Raw genomic sequence first — 12,081 nt, 5'->3', positions numbered from 1 at the left:
TCAGGTTCTCATTAAGTTCAAGTCTCTAATCTTTAAAATATTTGATTTTTAAGGAAGTGAAATTCCCACTTGCTGATTGTGGTGAAGGAAGACTCAAGGATGTGTCTGCAGTCAGCCTCTGTCATGGGCTGAATTGTGGCCCCCGAAATTCGTATGTTGGCCTCCTAACCCCTGGTCCTCAGAAGAGGACTGTCTTTGGAGATGGAATCTCTGGAGGCAATTGAGCTAGAACAAGGTCCAGAGGGTAGGCCCTAATCCAATCCTAATCTGTCCTTTTAAGAGGAGGAGAGTATGACACAAATGACACAAATGACACTGGTGGTGTGCGTGCAGAGTGGAAGGACATAGAAACAAGGCAGACATCTGTGCGCCAAGGAGGGAGGCCTCAGGATGGAGGGCCCTGCCAATGCCTTGATCTTGGACTTGCAGTCTCCAGAGCCCTGAGAATTAAATGCCTGTGATCCCCGGGTCTGTGCTGTGTTGGTATGGCAGCCTGACCAAGATAATCCAGGCACCACCGCCAGCCAGCTGTCACCATCCCATGGAATCAGACGGAAGGCTTGACAGAGAGCCAGGAGGAGGGGGAGAGGAGCAGGTGGGCTGACCTCTAATCTGCCCCCCTCTTTACCACGTTGGCCAGGACTGCCTGCGCCTGGGGTCACGAGTCACCATCCATGGAAGCAGGGGCATGTGCTTGCTGCCTCTGCTGTCCCTGGGGGCCAAGCCGAGCACACACTGAGAGATTCCCAGCCTCCCTGGTGTTTCCGTCAGGGTGCTGGGGAAGGAACCAACAGGATACATAGAGATACACGAGGGGGATTTCTTAGGGGAATTGGCTCACGCGATTACGGAGGCTGAGAAGTCCCACCACAGGCCGTCTGAAAACAGGAGCTGGCTGAGTGCTGCAGTCCAAGTCCAAGGCCTCGGAGCGAGGGTGGACGATGGTGCGACTCTGAGGCTGAAGGCCTGAGAACCCGGTACCACTGGTGGAAGTCCTGGGGTCCAAACAATGGAGAGCCTGGAATTCTAATGTCAAGAGCAGGAGAGAGTGTATCCCCACTCTAGGACAGAGGAAATGGCCTTTTTATTCTACTTATGTCCCCAGCTGATTGGAGGGAGCCCACTCACCCTGAAGGCGGGTCCTCCCCACTCGCTCCACTGACTCACAGTCAACCTTCTCTGGAAACACCCCACAGACACACCCAGAAATAATCCTTTGCCAAATCTCGAGGTATTCCTTTGCCAGTCAAGTTGATACATAAAACCAATCATCACCAGTACTCCCCTCAACAGCTTGGCACCCACATGCATCCCCTTAAGCCACTGTTAAATCTCTGAATAAAGACAAGAACAAGGTACCAATTCCGCCAACAGGATTCAACTGTCCTGAGTACAGCTGGGGACAAACCAAAGCCTTTCCCAGAAGAGGAGGTCACGTCCTTGAGTGATGTTTATTCTCCTGACATCCTACAGCTTAAATGTGCCCTTAACAATGCTTGAGTAGTGATACAAAGTCAATGGATCTCATGTTGTGTGACGAATGGGTGAGAAGGGAATGAAAACACAGATGTTATCAGATGTACATGCACACACGAGCGAAGTCTTAACACAACGGGGAGGAAGTCCTCGTGATGTTTGCAGTCCTCGGTTCCTACCTTCCAATGGAAGTGGGATCACTGTCGTGTCTCCAGGTGGCAGTGTTCCTCCCTCTGAAGCGAAGACCTCTAGGCTCAGCTCAGGTGCATAAAGTTGGAACAGAAAGCAAAATTTTCCGGTGGGTCAGTAGGGGTAATGGTGAGTGTGCCACTCCCATCCCCACCTCTGGATTCCTGGACTGGAATCTGGGCCATGGGAGAAACAGTACTAGGCACTGGGTGCTGATTCAGAGCACGTATATTCAGAAGACGCTTGCCTCTGCCCTGCAAGGTATTGTCACCTACCTGGTGCTACAACTAGTCTTCACAAGTCCAGTCCACCTTCAATCAAGCCAGCTGCTTCAGGGTGATGAGGGACATGGCAAGACCCGTAAATTCTTTCAGCCTGAGCTCATTGCCACATTTCTTTGGCTCTGAAGGGAGTTCCTGCTCAGAAGCAATGCCCTGGGAGTGCCACGGAGGTGGACAAAGCATTCTGTGAATCCATGGCAGCACTGGCAGAAGCACTGTGTGCAGGGAAGTCAAATCTATATCTAGACTAGGTGTCTACTTCAATAAAGACAAAACTCTTCCCCTCCCATGATGGAGGAGGTCCAGTGTAATCAACCTGTGTCGGGTAGCTGGCTGGTTGTGTCAGGGAATGGTACATTAATGGCTCTCAGTGTTGATTTCTGCTGCTGGCAGATTTGGCACTGGTTGTAGCCAGGTCAGCCTTGGTAAGTGGAAGTAGACGCTCCCTTCCTGACACCCTGGGAGAGAAGACAGTATACATAGCAGAAATAGGAACCACGGACAGCCGGGCCACTTCCTGTGCCTTCAGGACCTGCTCAGCTCAGGTACATGTACCACACTTCCATTTGATGCTGTGAGTGCTTGATTTTATCCTTTGATAGTCAGAACCCCAGTTCACGACCAGCAGCTCAGGTCACATGGGAACTTGGTGGGCCATTGCCAAGCTTTCAGGTTCTACTAGATCCCAACAGCAGCCCAAGAGCTGTCTCTCAAAAAGACTGCAGTTATCTGTGGATGATGGCGGGGTCTTGCTCCAGAATTCTAAGGGCCTTGGTTGCAATTCACCTATAGGGGCCTGCCCAAGGCTCTGAACAATATCCCTATCTGCCACTGTTGTGCCAAGCACCATGGGATCTGCTGGATCATATGGACCAGTGGCACAGCAGCTTGTATAGCAGGCTAGACTTGTTACAGAGCCTTCTGTTCTGGGACCCTCAAAAAACTAGCAGATTTTTGAGTCACTTTGTAGATGAGCCAAAGTAGTACACCCAAACAAGGGATGTGTTCTTCCCAAATCAAGGTGGGCCCAATAGGCATTGTACTTCTTTCTTGGTTGAAGAAGAGGACAGTTGAGACAACTTATCCTTCATCTTTGAAGGGCTACCTCTATGCCTCTTGGACTTGACCCCCAGAAATTTGTAGTTGGATTTATTTCTCTGACATAGATGTCTTACCACGAAGTAAAGGGTGGTTGCCTTTCATGTTCAGTAGGTCCATCAGCATACTGTCATCAGTTTAATGGACAGGGAAAGGTGATCAAATCCCTATGAACTAAATAATGACATGGGATTGGAGAGTTGATACACTTATGAGGGTGGGCAGTGAAGGTGTGTGTATCCCCACTCCGGGACAGAGGAAATGGCCTTTTCGTCCTATTTATGTCTCCAGCGGAGGCATACATGTCTCCGCATTTGCCAGCTGAGAGGGAATTGCTTCTGGTGGGCCTTATGGAAAGAGATGGAGGAAAAGGTATTTTTGAGATCAAAAGCTACACACTGAGTATCAGGGGCTGTGTTCGTCTCAAGCAGTGAAACCCCATCTGGCACAGCAGCTGCAACTGGAATCATCACTCGGTTAAGCTTCTGATAATCCACCGTCATTCTCCAGGACCCATCTGTTTTCTGCACAAGCCCAGCTGGAGAACTGGGTGGGGATGTGGTGGAAATCCTCACCCATCCATTTTAAAATCCTTGATGACGGTGCCAATCTCTTCGATCCCTTCCGGGATGAGGTATTGTTTTTGATTTGCTATTTTCCTAGGTAGAGGCAGCTCTAGTGATGACCGTCTGTCCTTTCCCATCATAAGACCCCTCACTCCATGGATCAGGGAATCAATGTGAGGTTCTTCTAGCTGCTAAGCATGTCTATTCCAGTTATGCAACTGGAACTCAAGAAATGACCCCAGGATGGGTTCTGGGGTGCACTGGACCCACTGAATTGTATCTGAGCTAATTCCATAAGCTCACCTCCATGGATTGCCTGACTTCTATAAGGCCCTACTCTGACTGGAGGGCTGCAGTGGATATTTTGGGGCTCTTGGCATTAGGGTCATTTCAGAGCCAGTGTCCTCAGTGTCTGATTATGTCCTTTCCCCCAGGACACAATCACCCTGGTGAAAGGCTTCCTTTTGGAGGAAGGCTGGGAGAAAGATGGACAGGATGAACATTTGATAGTGTACTAGGGTCCTTCCTGGAGGTGAGCGACTCAGCCTTGTTTCCACTCAAAGTGTTCTCGGTCTATAAATGATCAGGCTCGGGAATTGATCGAGGGGCAGCAATCCTCTGTTTTTGTGATTTGTGTTAGGCTTTCGTTGACTTGACCCAAAAGTCTTTTGTTTATACAGATCAAGAAAGATTTCAGCAGCATCTTATCTCTTTCACAGGTAGGAACACCACCATCTACTCACCAGTGAGTCAGACTGGGCCAGTTGTTGCTTTGCCTCTGCTGTCCATTGTGGAAATCACGCTCGCCTTGTGTCTCAAGCTGAGTGTCTTAACTTGACCCTTAGCACCCTGGAATCAAATATTCCTATTGCTTTTAAACTTTGAGAGAGAGAGAGAGAGAGAGAGAGAGAGAGAGAGAGAGAGAGAGGTTCCCACATAAGGTCTGGTCTACAGAGGAGAAGACAAGTACAAAGCTCTTCAGGGATGCTGGGTCTCCCCTCCCAAATTGATTTCTCAAACTATTAGTGAAAGGCATGTCTTCATATTTCCCTATGTGAGAGGGGATTTATTAGTGGAACTGGCTCAAGCAGTTATAGAGGTTGAGATGTCTTATGATAGCCCATCTGCAAACTGACATGCTAGGAGTATGGCTCAGTCCAGTTCCTAAGGCGTCAGCCAGGGAAACAGATGGTGTAACTCTCAGTAGGAAGCTCAGGACTGAAAAGCCCGGGCATATATTCTGGAATCCAAAGGTCAGGGAGCCTGGAGTTTTGATATCCAAGGGCAGGAGGACAGGAGAAGAGCATGTCCCTGCACAGGAGCAATAGGAAATTGCCTGATTAAATGGTGCTTGCCCACATGAAGGGCACATCTTCCCCACTTAGTCCACTGACAGCCCAGTTCCTTTAGAAAAACTCTCAGAGTTAGCCAGAAACAACCCTTTGCCAGTTGTCTAAGTATTCCTTAATCCTGTCAGAATTAACCATTGCACCTGGGAAGAATGAGCCAGCTGGGATTTGGGAATTTGCAGAAGGATCAGCGTGACCCGCCCAGGACCTTCTCAATTGGCAGGTCCAGGAGCTTTCTTCCACCTGGCTTCCTGCCACCCCATCTGGTCATTATTGTGCATCTGTAGAAAGCTAGGCTAAGTCTGGTCAGCTGGACCCAGAAGCCCAGTTATTGGTATTTTCTATTTCTGGGAAAAATGTGCATATGTATTTGTGTTGCGGTCCACTATCTATCTATCAATCACTTGTAGAAGGAATCATATACAAATATTAACAATGCTTATCTCTGAACTGTAAAATGATAGAAATTTTTGTCTTATTCTATTTCTCCATGTTTTTAAATTTTCTTCAACGGGATGTGTGATTTTTTCCTTATAATCAGAAAAATGCAACAGAAACCTACAACAAAAACACCGTGGTCATGGAGCTCAAGGTCTTTCTTAGTAAGCAAAATGATCGTGATTTTATTAAATTCAGTACTATGCAAATCATCAAAAACCAAAATAGAAATAAAATAATATTTGGAATTGAAAATAACATAAGAATGAAAGAACAGTTGTTCCACTTAAACCACTAAGTAACATTTATGTGACTGAAATAAATGATCTAATCTTATCTGAATTGAGAAAACATACCGAGGTACACATGATTTCACACCAGTCTCATTGTGTATGACTCGATCTTCATAAGGCTGAATGTTCTTACATGTATTAAAGCACACAGTAGAAAACTTCGATAAAAAGAGGACATTCTAGTAGTATCACATCTTCACATAATACTGATGATGAATGTTTTAACCACACAATTCATATTAGGGAAACAAACCATCATGTGTTTCTAAATGTCAGAGAGGCACATTTCAGTTACACAGTAGGCGCATGGTTGATACATGCTTAGCGCAAAAGGTAGCACAGTAAAAGACAGTTTGATTGGACAGCTACTAACTGACTTCAGTTCCTAGGTTTGATTCTACCAAAATCCAAGTTCTTGGTGAACAAACTACTCAGAAAAAAGATATCAATTATGTAGAAAAGTCAGAGATTACATGAGGATATTCTTCATAGTCATGGCTGGATTATTAACCTGTAGGCTTTAGGTTGGCTTAGAATGAGAAAATTTAGGAACTCAAAATCTGCCTTGGAACCACCAGTTAGAAAGCGAAAGTCGTCAGCCCCACCCCAGGGCCCACACAGCAAGGTCTTCAAGCTGAGATAGAAACCTGATGCCTGCATCTCAGGGAAACCAGCTGCTCATGATCCTCTTCCTGTGAATCTGGTGAAAGAGTCACAGACACTGGTCTAAATTCTGCCCTCCATCTAAAGAGAAGTGGATCCAAGTCCTCAAACAGTAACCAGAATGAATTACAAATAAAAGCTGTCAGCTCTTCTTGGAAAGTGGGCAGCTGAGAGCCACTGCCTGTCTGTCCCCCATGCTCAAGTCAATTTTCACAACAAAGCAGATTGCTCCCTCCAATCAGAATCCTAAGAAACTAAGATTTTTCTGGCCAAGGGCCAATCGCATCATTATTTAGCAAGCTCCCTCCTCACTCACTCCACAAACGTGCATTAAGGCCGATATCTCAGACGCTTGCTGAGTTAGGCATTGTGCCAGTTGCTTCATGTGTGTATTTTATTCAGTCCTCATAATGACCCCATGAAGGTCATCACATTACAGATGAAGACAGCAGAACCACAATATCAGTCCACCAGGTGCTGGTTTTGGAACCACACATCTTGATGCCAACCCAGACAGCCTCAGGTGTCGGCACAGAACTGGCTTGAGAGAGGAGTCAGACCTGTAAACATGTAAAGGTCATAAATGGTCAGGAGTAGGGACCAATGTATGTCCAGGGCTGGGAGGAGGGAGTGTCCCCTGGCTTAGCTGGGGCTGAGGTTTACATAAGGCTTCTCAGAGGGGTGGCCTTTGCCCTGGTCTTGCGAGGCAGGTGAGTGTGATTGGTTGTGCGTGAGGGGAAGGATGCTGGTGGCAAGAAATTTATTAGTGGTCAAGGGAACAATGCACAACAGGTTCGAGAGTAGAGTTGGACGCAGCAGGAAGCCATTAGCAGGAGGATGCTGCTTAAGCCAATGGTGATCTATCCAGTTGGAGCTTTACTCAGCAAGAGAAAGGAACAAACTGATGCCAATTCATGTAGCATCGACCAGTCCTAATGACATGGACAGGAACGTTCACAGGACATTTATAGAAGCTCCAAAGGCAAAAGGAACTGTGGTTTGCCTCTAGGGGGTGGAGATGGGGAATGGGGATGGATTGGGAAGGGGCATGAGAGGACTTTTTAGGGGGCGATGGGATGCTGCATATCTTAATGGGTGTTGATACATGCTTGTGGGTCACACAAGCTTGAGCATTTGGAGAAATGAAAGGGTGCGTGTGGTGGGCTGAACAATGGCTCCCAAGATGATCACATCCTGATTCCCTGGAAATATGTTCCTTCACAGGGCAAAAGACATCTGCAGGTGTGATTAAGCTGAGGGTGTTGAGATGGAGGAGTACCCCGGGTTGTCCATATGGGCCTCTGTGATCACTACATCTTTGTGAGAAGAAGGCAGGAGTTGGACTGTGTGGCAGAGATGTAACTATGGAAGCAAGATGCTGGTGTGATACAAGGAAGGGTCATGGGCCAAGGAATGTTCTAGAAAATGAAAAGTCAAGGGAACGAACTGTCCCTGGGAGCCTCCAGTAGTAATTAGCCTTGTTGACACCTTGACTTTGGTCCAGTGGGACTGATTTTGGACCTCTAAGAAAATAAGTTTGTGTCAATTTTAGACAAAGTATGTGCTAGAATAAATACACTAGACCCCAGACTTGTGCATTTCATTGTGTGTTAATTTTACTTCAAAGGAACTGAAACAAACATGGAACTCTAGTTAATGATACGTACCCTGAAGTATTTAGGGGCCACTGCACAGAGATCAACAATTTACTCTTAATGCATAAAAATAGATAAATGGATGCGCAAATAAATGGATGTATAAAGCCAATACAATGAAATGATAACTGTAGAGTCTAGACATATGGCTATTTACTGGAAATCGGTTCTTTCTCTTTCCTGTATGTTTAAAATTTTTTTGTGGTAAAATGTTGGGGGAGAAAGGTGGGACCCTCAGGGGTGCATTTAGGAACTTTGAGAGGTTCTTGGGTCAGGGTGCTTGCACTGGGGAGGGGTAGTTTTGCAGCCAGGAAGAATGCCAGGAGGCATGGAAGGAGATGTGGGGGGATTGGAACTACCTCCTGGAGTCCAGGCAGAGCCCATGGACCCTTAAACCAGAGTAACAACAGGACTTGTGTTTTCTCCTCTCACTGCAAAAGTCACTCCCCAGACTGAATGTTTTTCACAGCTGTTTACTCAATTTGGAGTGCAGATCAGTTGGAATGGAGTTGAGAGTTCTTCAGAATTGGCTGAAGGGGCTCCTCCCTCTGTCTGCCTCATCATTGGGAGATAGGGGCAAAGCAGCAAAGCTTGGGGCTCTTACAGCAACAAATACAGACCTGAGAGATGACAGGTGGTAGAAGAAGAACAGTTAATGCAAGCCTTATTTTAAAGGACTGACTGTTCTTAAAAAACAAAAAATAAAAAACCCTTCTTGAATACATTGAACAACTGAGGTGTTTATTCAGTGAAATGATTAAGAAACCAAGATCAGGATTTCTAGACTAAAATTTCAGTTATTACATCTTCTAGCTGTGCAGCCTATCAAGTTACTGAACTTCTGCCTGGACTCTGATGCTTCTCTTGATCATTTCCCTTTGGGGTTGCACATCCACCTGGTGTTGACCTTCATCCTAGCCTTTACCACCTGGTCTGTTGATCAACTGTAACCTTTGTCTTTTAACTCTGCAGCCCCAATGCTGAGTTCAATGGCTGGAACATTGCGTCTGTATGTTTTGTAGAGAATGGAGTTGACTCCAGGCTTATTGACAGTAAAGCTGAAGAGAAAGAAAACTCAGCATGTCCATTAGGGTCCTGTTAGGAAACAGATGGCATTCTCAGAAGGTGGAACAGAATTAAGTACAGACTATGTACAAAGATGAGGCAAGTTAAAGAAATCAACAAGGGTTGGTGGAGCCAGCAGCAGTTAAAGTTAATTTTCACCCCCAGATGGGAAGAGGCAAGGGGATGGGGAGGGGTGGTTACTAGAACAGGTGAGACCTTCAGGATAGGGATACTGGCAAGATTTGTGGCCTTTGGAAGAACATTGCCATGCTAGAAAGTGGTCTGGTATAGAGGAGGCCAGGGGAGAAAACACTCTGGTCTCTTCACCTGCCAGGACACCTACAGGCTGAGCTCAACCCCATGCCTGTGAATGGAGTCCCTAAAGGCCAGCCTGTAGGGCACAGGGCAGGGTGAGAGGAGTGGAAAGAGGGTCCAGAGGGGTGAGAAAACATCCTGGGCACCCATGTTCTCTAGTCTGAGCAGGGGAAGGAGAGCAAGAACACAGCACCGCCCCCCCCCCCTTCTCCCGGCCTCCCTCTTCAACCAGAAAAGCCATGCTGGCAGGCAATGGTCCAAGCACACTCCTGACACTTCTGTCTGGAACAGCGGTCACCAGCGCCCTGAGAGACTTTCCGGTTTTCCTGATGGTCTCCGCTTACTCCATGGAGAACTAGCTCCTCAGGGTGAGCCTGAATAAGATACCGTAAGAAACCCGGAGCTGGGCTCCATCGCTCGTGGTGATCACAACGGAGGACCTCTTCTGCTGCAGACCCAGAAACGGACTTTCTCACACCTTTCTCTTATTATTATTGTCCTCAGGCCTGGCCACTGCTCGGTTAGGAAGAAGGCTTAAAACACCAAGTCTCTAGGGTAGAACCTAATTGGTTTCCAAGTCCTCTATTCTGAGCCCCCAAAGGCAGCCCACAGGCTCTGCTGAAGGCAGAAAACCTCGCAGAGAATCACGGGCAGGAATAACTTGAAGTTGGAGTCCCAAAGGAACCCAAGCCGCCAAACAGCAAGTAACCGCGTGGCGAGGAAGCTCATTCTGATCAGCGAAGGGAACCTGCCCGACCCGGGAGTGAGGCTGCGCTGGCCACGATGCCCAGTAGCTAGCGCGGCTGCGCGGCGGAGCGCGCCCACCTGGCAGTAGTGACTCCGGGGCGTTTAGGAAGGCAGGTGCCGCAGGAAAACCCAAGTCCGCGGCACGTACGTGCCAGATGGGCGCTTCCTTAGGTAGTACGCGCGGCCCATCTGGGCAACAGTTGCAGAAACAGATGGGGGCAAGCTGTCCTCGGAGATGGGTCGGTCATTGCACAAGCAAGCTGGGCCACGCACCGTTTACCACGGCGGCGACACCTCGCCTTCTCCAACTGCACAGCACCTGGCGCGGCGCGGGGGCTGGTCCCCCTCCCGCCTGACCTGCAGCAGAGGGAACCAAGGGCTGCGCCCAGGGGGTGGGCGCAGCTCAGTTGCGGGTCGCCAGTTCACGGCTCGGAGCCCCTGCGAGGTGTTAGGGCGTGTCCTCTTAGTTTGTGTGTGGCGGGGGGGGGGGGGAATGACCATATCTTCGTAGCCAATGGATAATCTGCCTGCCGCTCACTCTCTTAACAGCCAATCTGTATTCTAGGCTCTCTAAGCCCCGCCTTTCTTCCCACCACCACGAACAGCGCCACCTAGTGTCTATACCATACATCTTCGTTGGCTTTGGAGACCCTGTTCTGGTTTTGGGGTTCACTTTGCAAATATTTAATGCACGCCTACTGTGGGCAGGCTCAATGCCAGGTCCTGGCTTCCCATCCATGGCTAAGACTGACATGTGTCCCTTAAATTCACTGGGAATAGCTCTAAATTCCTCTCATCCCGTCCCTCCACTAAACCACTGAAGTCTTTATGAATTCAGCCATGGACGGGGCGTCAGATTTCAGCTACCGTGACACTTCTTGATTTCATCAGTCCTTGTGACTGGCCTCTATTTCTTTTACTACACTTCCTGATCATTTTGACTTCCAAAGCTTCTGGAGTGGTATCTCTGCTGTTGGTTTTATTTCTTTCTCATTGAAAATGCTGCTCTTCATATGACTCCTGTTTACTTGTGGTTCTATCACAGGGCTGTGCCCCAAAGGGAGGGCAGACCTTAATTCAGGGCGTGAGGGCCCTTGATGTTGCCGCAGAAAGGAATTTAAGGATGGTTCAAAGTGAGGCACAAGTTGAATTTTTTGAAAGGAAGAAAGAAGTGCACACTCTGAGATGCGGGTAGAGTGCCCCTCATTCGCTAGGCATATTAATACATGTAAGAGCGATAGTTCAGGGACATGATCTAAGAGGGTGATTTTAGTTCTCCTTTGTGCTGGGAACTGGATATGTTGACCGTTACTGGTATGGGGGTCATTTTCTGATGTGTTGACCATTGGATTTTTTTCCTTTCTTCTTTGTTTTTGATTCATTCTGCTTTGTGCATTTAAATAGTATTACGTTGGTAGTACTGTTACTATTACTTACCTGTGGGTAAGATCTAACCATTGATTTAACAGTGCTATTTGTGATTAAGGTATGTGAAAGTGATATTTAAATCTAGACTTTAAATCATGGCCACTCTTGTATTGTCCAGTTGTCTCCTTTCCATCTACTCTCTCTCTCTAATTTACCATGTACCCATTTCCCCTAATTTTGGGGAATGTGTTTCCTGAACTTCTTAACTCCATAGTTGGGATGTGTCTCACTGATGGGACATCCTGACCTTATTTCTAGTCTAAAGCAGGGACTTATTCCTTAAAGGAGGTGTTCATTTATTTGTCTCTTTTGGATTTGAGTCATGTCATTTTGGATTAAGTCGAATTATAAGATGTGGACTCTTACCAAGGTCACTACCCACCTCAGGCGAATTTTCATCATTTGTCCTTATTATAAATCCACAAGGGATGTCCTGGCCAGTCTCTGGCTGAAGGAGGGGCTCCTGGTGGCACAGAGTATTATGGCTGGCTGTACTGTGGTGTATGTATATACCTGCC

Source organism: Marmota monax, unplaced genomic scaffold (genome assembly GCF_021218885.2).
Source record: "Marmota monax isolate L192 unplaced genomic scaffold, Marmota_monax_Labrador192_F-V1.1 WCK01_AAM20220418_F8-fsc00193, whole genome shotgun sequence".
Lineage (NCBI taxonomy): Eukaryota > Metazoa > Chordata > Mammalia > Rodentia > Sciuridae > Marmota > Marmota monax.
This window is presented reverse-complemented; position numbering follows the sequence as displayed.